This window comes from Dromiciops gliroides, chromosome 2, assembly GCF_019393635.1.
Source record: "Dromiciops gliroides isolate mDroGli1 chromosome 2, mDroGli1.pri, whole genome shotgun sequence".
NCBI classification, from domain to species: Eukaryota; Metazoa; Chordata; class Mammalia; order Microbiotheria; family Microbiotheriidae; genus Dromiciops; species Dromiciops gliroides.
Genome location: NC_057862.1, coordinates 27,257,944 through 27,270,353, shown reverse-complemented (window position 1 = coordinate 27,270,353; position 12,410 = coordinate 27,257,944).

Genomic DNA, 12,410 nt, shown 5'->3' with positions numbered 1-12,410 from the left:
TCTACTTTGTAAAAATAGGAATTTTTTGAGGATAGGAGAGAAATGGGAATATACATAGGAAGTAAAGAAGTAGGTGACATGAATAAGAACATTAACTAGCATTTATAAAGTGCTATGAGGTTTGCAGAGTGCTTTGAAAATATTATCTAATTTGATCACCAACACTGATAGGTAGAAACTATTTTTGTTCCCATATTTTAGATGAAGAAATTGAGATAGAAAGATGTTAAAGGACTTCTTAAGGTCACATAGTTAGTAAGTGTCTAAGGCAGAATTTGAATTCATTAATTCTTAACTCCAGATATTGTGGATGACATATAATTGGGTAAAAAAAAATTGAAAAAAATGGAATGAGATCATTTGTGCATGGAGAGGGGTTTGCCTCAACAAGATGAATAATACACCTCTTCATGTAGCAACATGGATGATAGTGGTGCTAGTCGAAGAAGGCATCAGGAAGATGAGAATTAAGGAAGAGGGGAGAAGAGGAATCTCTCAGAAAGTTATTTTTTCCCAGTGAAACAGTAGACCAGATTCTCAATTGAGAGACTATGGAAATAAAATAATGGAAATTCTTAAGGGGAGGGGGTGAAAAAGTTTGGGAAAGCCACAATGGTAAGTGGTATATAGTGAGTTAATTAAGGAATTGTAAAAGGATTGTCTGGTAGCAATAAGAGCTGTGAGATTACTTAATATACATTTGTGGCTTATCCAGTTAGTGGGGCTTTATTATTTTCTCTAGCTTCCTTCAACAGTGGGAGTAAAAGCAGGCAATGATGACAGTAATCTAGAGTTTAAGATTAGATTGGACTATGGTGATATCTGAGGTAATCTACTCCCATAGTCCATATATGAGGTAATGAGAACCTGCACCAAGATGGTGGCAGTGTGACAGGAGAAAAAAAAGGTTCATATGAGACATATTAGGAAGGTAAAATTAGCAGCCTTTGACAACAGATTGAAAATGGGGGGAAGGCTGTAAAGGAGAGTGAAGAATCAAGGATGACACCCAGGTTGAGCACCTGAGTGACTACAACAATGCTGGTAGTCTCAAAACTAATAGGGAAGTTTGGAAGAGGCTGGTTTGGGAGGAAAGATAATGATTTCAGTTTAATAAGTTCAGTTTGAATAAAAACCCATGACTGTCTTGAGTTTTATTTCCCTATTGATTAAATCTATTTTCAGTAGTATAAATCAAAATAACAGAGAAGTGAAATGATGTGGGGAATAATGACATATAGCTGATGTTAGTGATAGAATTTGTACCCAGGTGTCTGTGTTCCAAGTATAATTCTTCCTCTGCTATTCCATGCTGCCTCATCCCGTGTGTTAAATAAAAATGTTGAGGATATATCTAGCTAAATATATGGTATCTTTTCCTTTCAAACCCTGACTTTATTAAAATGGTTTATGTAAATTTCTATCTCATTTTGAAATTTCCTTTAGCTTAACATAAATAATTGGGAGTACATCATCATAAAGAAGTCTACAAATTTAGCACCTGGAAATATGTCAAAACGCCTTTTTCTTTATTGTGAAATTGTTTAAATATTGTAATTTTTGAAGTCACACATTTAAATATGTTAATTTTCTAAAAGATACATATCAAAGGCATTTAATAGCTCTGATTTAGAATTTGCTTTATGCGTCTGGGCCAGATTTGACTTACTAAGGAAAATGCTGCACATTTCAATGGAATTCTTGAAGACAAAAATACATTTTCTTATTCATTCACATATACTTTAGAAATTTTGGTGAATATTTGCATTGCAAAGGATTTCAAGTATAACCACACAAAGTATGCCTAAGAAGTCATTTATTGACCCAGAATAATTAGGTAGAAATTACTGAGGAAATTCCATTTGTTTAGGTATAGGGAGTGCCTATATCTTTCATGCTACTGTACTAGGAACCATAGAGTCCTAGTCTTCTAAGAGATTAGAATCTAGCAAGGAAATGAAACAAGCATACAATGCTGTAAAGCAGAAAGCAAATCATGTTAAATGTGGAAAAAAAGCTACCAAAAATTACTTTAAGGGATTGAATTCAAAGACATTGGGTAGCTAGTTGGTGCAGTGGATAGAGCACCACCGCCTGAGTAAGTAGGACTTGAGTTCAAACCTGGCCTCATTATTCTTCCTAGCTGTGTCACCCCGGGCAAGTCACTTAACCCTAATTGTTTTAAAAAAAGCAGGAAAAGTCACATACATAATTTTGGGGGATAAAAGAAGAGTTCATGAAAAATGCGGCATGATATAAGGACCTTAAAGTGATAGGATTTCAGTCAATGGACATATTTGGAAATGGTATTTAAGTCAGAGGTAGAGATCAGGAGCAAAGGTGTGGAGGCATGAAAATTGGAGTATGTTCATGGATGAGTCAATAGTATATTATAGCCAAAGCATAGAATATATTTACAGTACTGCTAGTAAATACTGAGAGTAGATAATATATTAAGGAAATAGTTCAATACCATGTTAAGGAGATTTAAATTTATTCTATAGACAAGGGGAAGCTGTGCAAATTATTATTTTAATTTTATTTTCTTTCAAGTATGGTAGATGTGGGATAAGAATTATCTTTTAGGAAGATTGTATCTGCAATAATGTATTAGGAATTATTTAAAACTGAAGGAGGCAAAAGACAAAGTGACCAGTTTAAAAAAAGGTTAATGTTCTAGGCAAAAGAAAATCCATTCCAAAAACTTGGTGTCAACAATGCAAAAAGTAGCTGAAATTTATATAGCACTTTAAGGTTTATAAAGTTTTTGTCTCATTTGAGCTTCACAGCTACCTTGTGATGTAGGTTATAGAGGCATGGTTATACAATTACAGAAAAGGAAACGGAGGTTCAAAAAGTTAAGTATTTTATCCATGATTACACAGCTAGAAAGTGTCTAAGTCAGAGCCTAAATCTAGATCTTTCTGAGTATGCAATCCTGACATTATCCACTATAAGGAGAAGTGGACATCAGGGACAGTGTAGAGATAGAATCTTCTATGTTTGGCAAAGGAGTTGAACCAGCATGGTGTGATAGGAAAAGGAAATAATAATAATGGACATGAAACAAGGAGACCTGTGTTCACATCCCAGCTCTAATGGTACCTAGATTTCCATACTGTTCAAGTACCTTTAATTTTCTAGTTTTAACCCCTCCTCCCTTCATTAAATAAACATTCATTAATTGAGAACTGAATATCATGGTAGACAGTGTCCTCATCTGCAAAATTGTAATAATGAAAAGAAAACACAGGGAAGCTCACTGATTCTTGGGTTTTTCTAATAATTTCTTCCATCAAAAAAAGAAAAAAATATCAGTGAATATAAATATTAACCATGGATCTGATTCTGATCCAAAAGGAGGAATTCTTTTCTAAAGTCAAAAATTATGAGAATCTTAAGGAAATACAGCACTTACTGAATGATATAGAAGCCAGGGATAGTCAGATGCCAAGCCATATTTTAGAAGAGTAGATTTCAAAGGGTTCAGAGAATGAATGGATAGGCAGGATTACATAGAATAAAATTCCATACAGGAAATCACTTAAGGTGGGTGAGCAACTCTCAAGGAGTTTCTAGTAGCACAAATAGCAATGACAATGAAGAAAAAGTGGAAGTAGGATAAAAGAACATAAGTGGGTGTGCTAGTATCTTAGCAACAGATTTTTAAAGACCTTATGAAGATTATATACCCATATATACACAAAACTAAAAAAGCATTATTGGCACATATTAGGTGCTTAATAAATGATTGTTTCTTGATTACCAGCTATGAGTCAATCATCAAATCAACCATCAAACATTTATTTTGTCCCTGTTTCTTATTTAGGTACTATGCTAGGGTTAGGAATAACAACACAGACGTGAACAGGTCTCTGTCCTCAATAACATTTGATGATGGTAATGGTGATGATGGTAAAAATGATGACAGTGATATTGGTCATTTGTTACTATTTTCCTGTCTATTCTCTCTAAATTAGGAGCAACATTTCAGAAATTATCTTTCTAAGGGAAATAATCTCCTTCATTCTACAGCTAGAGTTAGATCCAAAACCCAGGAAAGTCTAGATGACATCAATGAGAATCTGTAGGGTCTCAGAGTGCCATATACTCTATCCCCCATCCCCACCTCTCCTTACTTTATGTTGACAGTCATAGAGCTGTATTTTTTTCTTTTCTTTTCTTATTTTTTTTTTGTGGGGCAATGGGGGTTAAGTGACTTGCCCAGGGTCACACAGCTAGTAAGTGTCGAGTGTCTGAGGCTGGATTTGAACTCAGGTCCTCCTGAATCCAGGGCCAGTGCTTTATCCACTGCGCCACCTAGCTGCCCCAATTTTTTTCTTTTCTTTTTTTTTTTTTGAGCTGTATTTTTTATGACAAAGTTATCTTTGAGGTTGTAGCTCCTTAGAGTGTTTTTGTTGTTGTTTATTTTGTTGTTGTTGTTGTATTGTGTTGTTTTGTTTCACATGCACGACTCTCCCTGGCAGGAAGCATTAAGGGTAGATTGTGCTAGATTTAGTCAGCTTCAGTTGGAAGGATTTTCTCTTCTATTTAAACTTTTTTCTTGAAAAGTTTATCTTTTGCTCCTTTCTTATCTCATCTTTCTCTCTCTCTCTCCATCTGTACCCTTATCTATTAATCTTTCTAATAACTTACATATATATATGTATATACATCTACCTTTACCTACATACATTATAAACACACACACACATGCACACATATATATATATATATATAAAATCTATCATGTAAATCTATCATGTAGCCGCCTATTTCTTCCGCTCTCTATTTTTCCCTCAACCACTATTGCCTCTCCTTCTGATTGTTTACTCTTAAACCTCAATTTTTAGGATGATGTGCAGATCAGCTCTTTCTTCTTCTCCAGGATATACTCCCGACTCTACAGCCTGTGTCTTATATTCCCCTTTTCTTTGTCCCTTCATTTCTCACACCTAGACAAACACTTTTCAGCTTACCTTTATGTGTTAGCTTCCCTTATTAGAAAGTAAACTACTCAAGTGTCTGGAATGTAGCAGGCTCTTAATAAATGCTTATTGACTTGACTTGTTGAGTATCTATCTACTATCAATCTATCGTCTATGTATCATCTAACTAGCTAGTCATATCCCATATCTTTTTTCAAGGATCCTTTCATAGTTAATGGTTAAAGCATTCATATGTGAGTAATCTATTCTGAATTATTTTGTATTTACTTTGTCCATATGTTATCTATTTATTGGTTTACTTGTTTCTTCCAAGAAAATACAATGTTCTTGAGGGTAAGACCTGAGACTTGTCTGTCTTTATGTCTCCATCAATTACCATAATACCTGGTACATGGTGAATATTTTACCAGGGTTTTTTGAATGAATGAAGTTGAAAATCAATTTACAAAAGAAAACATTCATAATAATCTGCTTCGCTACTTCAGAATTTGAAGGTGACCTCTGTATTCTCTCTAAGGAGAAGAGATTAGCCAGTTCAAAAGACCCTCCAATTAGTTATCGATGTTGCAGTCATTATTTACTAGGGATAATGTTTAGGTAATTGAAGAAAGAAAAGTCTTTGTTTGACTGTCATTTCTAAACGAACTGCCTCCCAAACCTTGCAAGTCAATGTCTTCTTCCAAGTCAAGTATGAGCTTGAGCTAATGATCCTTTGAGGAATCGTCACCAAGACTGCCAGAGCACTTCCCAGGAACTCGTCTTGAAAGTCAAGCAGCACTGACTGGAGACTCAGTAGCTCTGGAACTCTTAAACTCACAAGGTAGCATCAAAACCTGGACATAATCATCTCAAGATTTCTATTTGATCTATCCCAAAGTGACTACATAAAAGGGAAAAGGACCCACATGCACAAAAATATTTATAGCAGCTCTCTTTGTGGTGGCAAAAAATTGGAAATTAAGGGAATGCCAATCAATAGAGGAATGGCTAAACCAGTTGTGGTAAATGAATGTAATTGAATACTATTGTTGCTGTAAGAAATGATGAGCAGAAGGAGTTCAGAGAAGCCTGGAAGGCCATATATTAACTGATGCTGACTAAGAGGAGCACAAACAGGAGAACATTGTACACTATAACACCAACATTGTGTGATGAGCAATGGTGATACACTTGGCTCTTCTCAACAGTGCAATGATCCAAAAGTTTCAAAGAACTCACTATGATAGAAAATGTTCTCAGTATCCAGAAAAAAGAACTGTGGATTATGAATGCAGATTGAACGATACTGTTTCTACTTTTGGACTTTTTTTTTCCTTCTTTTTTGAGGTTTTTCCCCTTGTGCCCTGATTCTTCTTTCACAAGATGGCTAATGTAGAAATATGTTTAATGTGATTGTACATATATAACCTATATCAGACTGCTTTCCATCTTGGGGAAGAGGGAGGGAAGGTGGGAAAAACATTTGGAACTAAAAGTCCTATGAAAAGAAATGTTGCAAACTATTCTCATATGTAATTGGAAAATAATAGAATACTTAAAAAAGATTTATATTTGATCAACTATATTGAAAAAAGAAAGTACAAAGTTGATCAGACAGCCAGGGGCTCCAAGGCCCAGGTTTAGAAACCTAGCTGAGCTTCTACTCTCACTTCCATGGTTTGTGTGGGTGGAAAAGGTATTGCCACACAGAAAGAATGAGGTTAGCTTTCATATGATCTGCAGCCAGAATGGATGAGACATCTGGGTATACCAAAAAATTATCAAAAGTTGGCTTCTATAAAATTGTGGGAATGATTGTAGTGTAATGAGATGGCCTGAATGAAGCCACATTCTTCTTTGGGAGTTTCTAATTTTTCATTAGACAACAAATTTCTAGTCTAAACTAAAAGAGTATTCTTTATCTTACTTTAGCATATTTAATAAGTTGATTGAACTCATTGAGAGAACATTTAGTGATGACTGTGATTCAGGAATTCTATTATGGATAGAAAGATGAAATCAAAATAGTTCTTGCCCAGAGGAAGATTACATTCATAACATTAAATTCAAACACTAAATACATAGAAAAATAAATTCAAAATACATATGACTTTTTTGAGTGCATAAACCTAATAACTGTAGAAATCAAAGGACCTCTCATATGAGCTCACACTTGATCTGATCCTTGAAAGGAGTTAGATCATTGAAGAAACAGAAATGGGACATATGAGGGCCCTAGGTATGAAGTATAGTCTATACAAAGGTACTAATTTGGGGGGAGGTTCCTCTAGAACAGATACTCCCTCTTTTTGGACATAATTAAATGAGTAATATTTATAAAAAATGCTTAGCACAATGTCTGGCAAATTGTAGTTGCCATATAAACAATTCTTCTATATAACTTCTTTTTCTATAGCCTCATATTTTCTTTTTTTTAGACCTCCATAAATACTAGAATGAGGAAACTTATTATTTTCTCAGCTGGTGCACCATACAGTATGCCAATTCACAGTGGGATGCCTAGTGGAATATGTTAATTCATGTTAACAACTAGTAACCTAATCACATTTACAGAGGTCACCTTTGACAAAGGAATGTAGACTCCAAACAATAACAAGAGCCACAAAGAAATTCTTAAGGAGGAATTTGGCCCAGTTATCAGAAAAAAGAAAAAAAATAAAATAAGTATTTTTAAAACACCTACCACATACCAGCCACTGCACTAGACACTGTAGATATAAAGAGAAAAGTCCTTGACTGTTGCAGGTAACTAAGAGACTTGTAGTCCAGTTCTAGGTCTAACCATGATTTTGTGACTTTGGCCAAAGTGATGTGGGCATATTTGTCTCAATGTAGAGTGATAGGGCATGGCCTGGATTCTATCTGAGGCCCTTTCTCAGACTCTGAAAAACATGGAAGGAAAATTGAACTTCAAAAAATAGACTATTTTCCTAAGTAAGTCACCAAACAATTATTTTCATAATATTCCACTGATAACTCTGTGTCTACTGAAATATTAATATGAGAGAAAGTTTTATTTTGGTAAACTTCCCCTCTTAAGGGATTTTTATGACAAGGGGTCCCAATGATGATTCTATGTTTTGCTTTTTTAAAAATAACAATCTTAGAGATAAGTCAATTTTATAACCACTTAGGCCCTAAAATTGCCCAAGAATGTTACATCCATGACTTCGAATTTTATGCAAGTACCATAAATATGTCTGGGAATAATAACTTGAAGTGTACATTTGGCTGAGGGAGTCAATATATCAGCTCATGGAAGGAAGAGTCAGTGATCTCAAACACAAGGAGACTGATAAAGACACTCACTTTTTCAATTAAAGGAAATAGCTAACCTAAGTCAATTATCTGGTAATTCCTCTTTTAACCCATCTAGATTTACTAGATTCAAAGCTTTCTCATTTCTCTAGTGTTGAAGGACTATCAATAGCAGACAGGCCTCTAAGTTTGGAATGCTCAGACAAAGTTTGAGTTTACTCCCATTCTTTGATATGGGTTAGTGTTCATTCATTCACTCAACCAAATATATATATATATATATATATATATATATATATATATATATACACACACACACACACTCTGCCTACAGGGAGTCTAATGTTATAATAATGTATTGCTTCCACTAGGCTCTCCATATTCACTGAATTTCAAGAGGCATTTAAATACTTATTATCTGTGCAAGGCATTGGTGATATAAACTAACCAGATCCTTGCCTTCAAAACACGTGTTACCAGACATACATGAAGGGTATTAGAAACATGGTTTGTATAAAGTGAAAGTTAGATGAAATTTGTGCTTCTATGTAGGCCAGGCCATTTTGTACCTTGATATACAGAGATATGTTGGCAATGTGAATTGCCTAATTTTTTATTATATACTCAAAATTAAGAAACACATTGGTATCATATTCTGGAAAGAACTGGAATGATTAATTAGCAAATCAAAACTAAGTCCAGCAATAGGATACCCATTTCAGGAATATTTGAAGTAATTTTCCTATTTGTAGACAACTAAACCCAAAGTAGAAACTGTTTTTCATATTACTTACATTTTTATATTCTATATGAATATGATGGGGGCTTCCATATTTTAGTAATATAAAATTCCTTTTTTCAAGGGAATTCTCTAGGTAGGAAAATGAATGCAAGGGAAATATCATATTCTCTTGCTCTTGATGAGTAAATTTGAACAAAGGGCATGTAGATTTGAGTACACAGATCATTTCGTTTCTATACTCCAGATGTTGGTTCAATCAGTAGTAAAGAGTTACCCAAAAGAGTAGGCAGAGATGGAGAAATGGCATCACAAAACAAGGTATACATATTTATTCTAATTTAATAGAGTTGTCATGCATTTTTCACTGTTTTTAGCTACTGAAAAATGAGACAATATTTTTAATGCACTAAACACATTTCCTGGCACATAGTAGGTACTTAATTGTTTATTCTCTTCCATCCCCCTCCTGATGAATCTGTAGGAACTTCAAATAGTCTACTTATACATTTCTGCATTAACAGATTGCAAAAGGAGGATGGAAATAATCTGAATATGACATTGAAAGGTGTTTTTCCTCACTTTCAGAAGTGCCTTGCACAGGTCTAGGAGACAAAAATATCCTATCAAGAAACAGTTATTTGGAAATCAACTCATTTCTTCCAATCTACAAATGAAGAAGGCAATCTCGCTTAAGCCTTCAGTTTTCAAAGGAAAAAAATAGAAATCTCTGAAAAATATGCTGCCCTAATTTAACATTTATCTGGCATGGATGTGCCTTCAGTCAAGAAAGATTATGAAGAACAAGTCAACAAGCTGTTCAAATCTGTGGAAAATTCATTCTTGATCCTCCTGTCAAAGCTCAAGTCAGGTGCCCTGATCAGTGTGAGACCTTTTTTGGTATCCACAGTTATTGGAATTCTTTCCACTGCCTCTGAAATTACTTTATATTGGCTTTGAATGTGCTTTTTCTCACTTTTATATGTTTATATTAAAGACATACCCCCAGAAGAATGAAAGCTTTTTGAGGGCATGAGCTTTTCACTTATACCTTTGGTATCCCCAGTTCCTGACCCATAATATGGTTTTAGTAAATATTTGTTAAACTGCAACTGCATTATATGATAAAAAGGAACTGGAAGCCACTGATGAAGGCATAACTTTTTTCTTTTACCAATGAAATTGAAATCCATATCAATTAGGAGAGGGAAAATCAGTGTTCATTACTAAAAAGATTGTTTTTCATTATGCTTAAATTATGTTATTAAATTTTAAAAATCAATGAAAAGTATCAGAACCTTGGACCTTTAGAAGACCAAAGAGGCAGACCATCCTTACTTAAAGGTAGCTTGATTTTCATGCAGGCACAAGGCTTTATAACAGGATATGTTGGCTGTAGGATATAAATCATGCAAAGTTTTATTCATAGCTACAATATGTATCATTTTTCTCTCAGCATATCACAACATTATTGGAATGGAGCATGTGGACCTTTTAACTGATGGTGGTCAATACCTACCTCAACCATGGGACATATTTTAATTAAATTATCTCATAGTAAATATTCAGAGATCCTTACTATGAAAAGGAGTTGGTGGGGTGGGAGTGGAAGTGACCAGAAACTGAAATGAGCTATCTTGCATTTGTTACAAAAAAGTCAAACAGTGCCACCTAATGACAGCTCTCCCTCTACGTCCAGTTGATCATTTTATACAATTGGTCCATAGCTGGTGGTCTTTGGAAAAGGGCTGTGCTTAAGAATTTCTTGTATTATGTCTCATGTCAGGAATTAAATCTGATTTTTTTAAGGAAAGGATAACAACCACCTAGGTGTTCATGTACCAAATTGAAATTATCTGTTTTGTAGCAGCCATGATTAACTTTCTCTGTGTAACAGGGCTACATTAGGACAGTTTACTGAGCTCCAAACACATAATGGAAAACAATGAGAAGAGCAATTATGAGAAAACACCTTCAACCTATACAGGAGAGATAGTCATGAATTTAAATTCATTTATTTGTGATTCTGTAGTAAGAGATGTGACTAAATATAAAACAGCTCAAAGAAAGGGCATGCTTTCATTAATCCAATAAACATTTTATAAGTGTTTTCTATGGGTAAGGCACTTTGCTAGGCACAGGGGGATACAAAAGGAAAATGAAACATTGTTCTTGATTTCGATGCTTGTTCACTGAATCCATTTGAACTGAAGGAATGTTATGGAATAAGAGTGGGATGTGACATTTACACAAATACATTGATTCAAAATAATTTGAAAAGAAAGGGAGCAAGGACAATTAACGGGAATCAGGAAAGGTTTCCCAAACCTCAAAAGGAGCTTAGAATTCTAATTGACAGTCTTAAGAAGGGAATAATTTGCAGACCTGGTGAACAGCTGGTGCTAAAACATCAAGTTGGGAGATGGAACCTAAAGTCCTAGAAATGCCAAGAAGGCCAATTGGACTGCAAAAGGGGAGTTGCATGAAGGGCAAAAATCCCTCTTCCTTCTTTCACTGAATAATAATCAGATAATTTTTATTGATTAATGGTGTTTTATTGATGTCAGAGTCAGAGTCAGGGCCTAGGACTACTTCATAGTGTGGTGAAAAGTGGAGAACACTGATTAGGACTCAGAAAACCAGTATCTAAATTCTTCCTCGGATGCTTTTTACCAATGTGACCTTGGGAAAGTCAATTTTCCTGGGCATCAATTTCATTACCTAAAAAAATTAAATCATTGTATTATATTGTTAGCTCTAAATTTATAATTAGTGTATTTATTCATATATTACTTTTAGGCTTTCAAAGTGCTTTATAAATATTATCTCATTCGATCCTTATAAAATCATTGGAGGTAGATGCTATTATTATTCCCATTTTACAAATAAGGAAGCTGATGCAAATAAATGTTATGCATCTTACCCAGAGTTGCACAGCTAAGTCTAAGGTAGAATCATAACTCTTCTGGACTCTGAATCTTACCATCTATATAGCTATTTACCAACCAGTCAATCAATCATCATTTATTAAGCACTTACTATGTTATAGGAACTGTGTTAAAGAAAATAATATAAAAGACACAGAAACAAACACATACACACATAAACACACCACTTGCCTCTGCCTTAAAGGAGTTTGCAAATTAATGGAGACAATATATAGTTAATAGGTACATATAAAATTATTTTTCTTCTTCTCTTTCTTTCTTTCTTTCTTCCTTTCTTTCTTTCTTTCTTTCTTTCTTTCTTTCTTTCTTTCTTTTTGCAGGACAATGAGCATTAAGTGAACAGCTAGTGTCATGTGTCTGAGGTCGAATTTGAACTCAGGTCCTCCTGAATCCAGGGCTGTGTAACGATTGGAATGATGCCACCTGCTGGAGACTTACTGTAGAAGAGTTCTGCCCATGAAGCGAAGGTCTTTGAGGGCAAGACCAGGAGTCTTTTCTTTGGTGTCAGGAAGTGAC